The 5,151-nt window shown below is 43.5% G+C and overlaps 1 long non-coding RNA gene across 1 annotated transcript; it reads left to right on the forward strand.

The window, feature by feature from the left end:
• Positions 1–3,945: 3,945 nt before the first annotated feature.
• LOC143604532 (uncharacterized) lies at positions 3,946–4,892 on the forward strand. The gene is made up of 4 exons (XR_013148318.1): positions 3,946–4,002; positions 4,082–4,327; positions 4,437–4,727; positions 4,826–4,892. It is a non-coding gene; the product is annotated as an uncharacterized LOC143604532 (long non-coding RNA).
• The last annotated feature ends 259 nt before the right edge of the window (positions 4,893–5,151 follow it).

Here is a 5,151-nt window from a genome sequence, read left to right on the forward strand (position 1 = left end):
GGATGAAGACGAGGTTGAAGTAGAGGCAACCAAGGAAGATGAACAGGAACACCAGATATCGATCCACGCTCTTACCGGTATGCCATCGTATTCCACCATGAGGGTCCACGGGTTAATGGGAAACCGACAGTTACACATTCTCATCGACTCTGGGTCAACTCATAATTTCATTGACGCCCGGGTAGCAAAAAAATTGTAGTGTGAAATTCGGGAAATTAACCCTATCAACGTAGGGGTGGCCGACGGAAAGGAGTTGGAGTGTAAACAATTTTGTCCCGAGTTCCAATGGGCAATGCAAGGGTATTGGTTCAAAACAGAGGTACTACTCCTAACGTTGGAGAACTATGACATGATTTTAGGGGTTCAGTGGCTACTTCCATTACAAGATATTTTGTGGAACTTCCAGATAATGACCATGCGGTTCGAGTTTGAAGGCAAACAGTGTGAATTGAAGGGGTTACAAAACAACAAGGTATTTGTGTGTTCAATGGAAAAGATGGACGGAATACTGGCGAAACATGCAAAAGAGGGTAAGTTGCAACTATTTAGCCTACAGTTAGCAAATAGAGGGACCGAGACTTCGTACCAGTCAAAGGTACTATGCGACCTGAACGTTACAGCTGAGAACAGCCCTTGGAAACAATTGATACGTGAGTTTGATGTGGTCTTCCAGCTACCGAGAGGTCTGCTACCCCCTCGGCCGTACGACCACCGTATTGTTCTCCAAGAAGGGACGCCACCGATAACAATACGACCTTATAGATACCCTCCGGTACAAAAGGACGTCATAGAAAGAACAACTCGGGAACTGTTAGAGGCGGGGGTCATCCAAAACAGCCAAAGCTCCTTCGTGGCACCGGTAGTTTTGGTGAAGAAAAAAGATGGCCAGTGGCGTATGTGTATGGACTATCGTCGCCTTAATGAAGTAACCGTTAAGGACAAGTTCCCTATTCCGTTGATCGAAGAATTGTTAGATGAGTTAGGGGGAGCTACTGTGTTCTCAAAGTTAGACCTACGTTTCGGGTATCACCAGGTGCGCATGGCACCCGAAGACGTCCACAAAACCGCATTTCGAACACACGAAGGGCACTACGAATTCCTCGTTATGCCGTTCGGTCTCACAAACGCCCCGGCGACGTTCCAAGCCCTTACGAACCACGTGTTTTGTACCATGTTACGGAGGGGAGTGTTGGTATTTTTTGATGACATTTTGATTTACAGTATGGATGAACAACAACACGCGAAACATTTGAGGCAGGTCTTATCCATCATGAAGGAAAACAAACTGTTCGCAAAGGAATCTAAATGCGTGTTCGGGGGCCGAGCAGTGGAGTATTTGGGTCATATTATCTCCGGGGAAGGAGTAAAAACGGACCCGACAAAGATTGAAGCGATACAACAATGGCCTGTACCAAAAACGATCAAGAAACTTCGAGGGTTTTTAGGTCTCGCAGGGTATTACCGGCGCTTTATACGGTCCTTCGGGATGATTGCGAAACCGCTCACAAACTTGCTGAAGAGGCGCATTCAAGTGGGGTAGCGAGGCTCAGGATGCCTTCAAACGCCTCAAATCGGCCTTGTCATCGGCGCCGGTCTTGGCGTTGTCGGACCCGAAGAAGACATTCGTAATCGAGACAGATGCATCGGCAGGGGGTATTGGGGTGGTCCTTATGCAAGAAAATCATCCGGTTTCGTTTTTGAGTCGAGCTCTATCACCCAAACAAGATGCGTTGTCGGTCTATGAAAAAGAACTGTTAGCGATCATGGTGGCAGTTAAACAATGGCATTACTACCTTATTACTGGTCCCTTCGTTATCCGCACCGATCAAAGGAGTCTAAAGCATCTTTTAACTCAAAAGGTTACCACACCGCTGCAGCATAAATGGTTGGCAAAATTAATGGGTTACGATTATCGTTTCAAGTATAAGCAGGGTCGAGAGAACGTCGCGGCGGATGCGTTATCACGGGTTCAAGTGGGTGCTCTTTTTGAGATGGGAATCTCTCAACTTGAACCCTTGTTATTACAGAGGATATTAGAAAGTCAAAAGGGGGATATTGAGGTACAAAACATAGTGCAGAAGTTAAAAAATGGGGAGCAAATGCTAAGGTTCAAATGGAACGGTAAATGGTTGACAAGGGAAGAACGAATGGTGATAGGAGCTGACACGAGTTTGAGAGAAGAAGTGGTCAGGTTATGTCACGAGACGTCCATGGGCGGCCACTCGGGAGTTCGAGCCATAACACAACGAGTCAAGGGAATGTTTTTTTAAGGGCATATCGAAGTTGGTTCGGCGGATGTTGCGTGAATGTGACGTGTGCATGCGAGCCAAACACGAAAATGTGGCAGCGCCGGGTTTGTTACAACCCTTACCGATACCTGATGCCATCTTCTTGGATATATCCATGGACTTCATCGAGGGATTACCGAAGGTCAAGGGTAAGGATACTATATTCGTGGTGGTTGACCGTCTTACAAAATATAGCCATTTCATGACCTTGGGGTATCCTTTCTCGGCTAAAGAGATGGCTCAAGTCTTCCTCGATAACGTGTTTAAGCTTCACGGGTGCCCAAAGTCAATAGTCTCGGATCGTGACCCAATATTCTTGAGTACGTTTTGGACCGAATTTTTAACCTTGCAGGGGATAGAAGCAAAACTGTCCACAGCGTACCATCCTCAATCGGACGGTCAAACGGAAGTGGTTAACCGTTGCTTGGAAGGGTATTTGAGGTGCATGGTGATGGAGAGACCTCACACGTGGGTCAAGTGGGTATCCCTAGCAGAGTGGTGGTATAACACCACATTCCATTCTTCCTTGGAAAAAACTCCTTTTCGAGGCTTTATATGGGTACCAGCCACCTTTACACATACCGTATATTCCTTGAGATGCGAGCGACAAAGATGTTGACGAGATGATGCAAGACAAGGAAACGACGATAAGGGTGGTGAAGCAATCCTTACTTAAAGCTCAAAACCGTATGAAGCAACAAGCGGATAAACATAGATCTTAGCGGGTTTTTAAAACTGGGTCATGGGTGTATTTAAAATTGCAACCCTACATGCAGAATTCGTTACGGGTGAACAAACACTCAAAACTTGCTCCTAAGTATGTCGGGCTGTTCATGATCGTGGAGAGGCTGGGTACTGTTGCGTACCGTTTAGATTTGCCTGAAGAAGCACAGATCCACCCGGTTTTCCATGTGTCACTGCTGAAGGAAGCGGCGGGTCCTCCATCGAAGATTATACCGCTCCCTACTGAAGCTCGGTTTTGACTTCAGCCACAAGCGGTGTTAGATCAGAAGCTGGTTAAAAGGAGGAATCGGGCTGCAATGAAGGTCTTGGTGCAGTGGAAGGGTCAAGGAACGCAGGAGGCGACATGGGAGTTTTTGGATGAATTGAGGTTGCGTTTCCCAGATTTTGCTGACCTCATTCTTGAGGTCAAAAAGTGCTGAGGAGGAAGTCTTGATACGATCCAGTTGTTATTTCCTTTTATTTGTTATGTTTCCTTAATTACGTTTGCATGTGTGAAGGACCATTATGGCCTTAGTCGTATTTTCCAGGGGGTCTTTTGTAACTTTAAAGTTTGATTGTTTATTTAGTGATGCATGTACGCTAATTCTGATTCATTCAGAAATTAGCCTCCTTAATTCTCTCTTGTTAGTTTCTCTAACCCTATCATAAGATGAGCAGAAGAGTGCATAAGGTAAGATCAAATATTATTGTCATCGTTAGTTTTATTATAATAGAATTTTTTTAATAATTATTATTTTAGGTCTTGCGTCCCAGGAAGATTGGTACTCTTGGCAAGAAGAGACCATTGCAAAAAGGCGTCAGTTGTTACTCTGAGTAAGTACTTACTTTAACTTGAATGGAATGTAAGTTAATGATTGATTAGTTTCTCATGATTTGTTGGTTGTTTATGCTTGTTATCACCGATACGGATGCATCATCATCGTCATCGACTACAAATGATGAGATGAGCATAAGCGAAAAAGAGCTTGAGGTAAGATCATTAGTGTTAATCTAGAATTTTTTTTATTTGACATTAACTAAGGAACGAAACGATTTATTTGTTTGTTTAGGTCTTGAATATCAGGATGAGTAGTACTCGTGGCAAGAGGTTTAGCAGACCATTTGAAACCGGGTCGTATGCTCCCGGGACTGAACCTCGGCGTATTCCATATCATTTATATCTGTTGGTTAAACAAGCGGTCGGTCTCATGGATAGGGGCTTAGATAATCATTCAGCCCCCCCTAAAGTTGGTTCAGAAAAAAATTAGATTTATTTGTGACTTCTTCTATTCTCAACTCCCGATTGGTTGGAAATAGTATGTTATTTTTCATTCATTCCCTCCCTCCCTCGAATTATTATTATTTTATATCTTTCTTATGTTTTTATTATAGTTGTTATTTTTATTCTAAATGTTTTGCATGCAGCCAATGATACAATGTCGCCTTCCTCATCGCCGGCTATGACGCCTCTCGGCCTGAATACAACATGTCAGACTATGCCACTTTGGGATACCCACTTGCTGCTAAGTTTGATATTGAGACCGGACTATACAACTTTCAGGTTTTTGATATTATGAGTGTTATTCACTCACGCAAGACCCCTGCTCCAAACACATTTTGGCGATGGAAGTTATGCTCTTGTTTTGGCATCGACTATCAGCACCTAGAGGCTGCTTCCAAGAATGATGTGTGTTTGATGAACATGGGCAATCGCCGGTAGGTACCTGTTTTTATTTATCTATATATTATATATGCTTGTTCTCGTGCTAGCTAATTTCTACTGATGATGACTAACATTGTGTTTTGGTCAATAGTCATAGAATGCCAACAGGAGATCCATATCACAGGTGGGTTGGAAAGGCCCCCATCGAAGAAAGATGTAAGGATAACATATTATATATATCATCAAGAAATTAAAGCTTAATTTTTATAATTATCGTCATCGTCATTATCATTAATTGCTTTGGCTATGGGTTTACTGTTTAAGCATAAGCACACGGGAAAGCTTAGCAGCAGCAACGAGGCTTTTGAACTCTCTACTAATAAGATTCTCGAGATCTTACGAATTGTTACTTACTCACCCGGGTTACCTCAGACCAAGCTTACCCAATGGAACGAGTCTCAAATATCATTCTATTGC

Source organism: Bidens hawaiensis, unplaced genomic scaffold, assembly GCF_021521415.1.
Source record: "Bidens hawaiensis isolate Kalapana, Puna unplaced genomic scaffold, B.hawaiensis_p1.1 tig00065549_1, whole genome shotgun sequence".
In the NCBI taxonomy this organism is placed as follows: Eukaryota; Viridiplantae; Streptophyta; class Magnoliopsida; order Asterales; family Asteraceae; genus Bidens; species Bidens hawaiensis.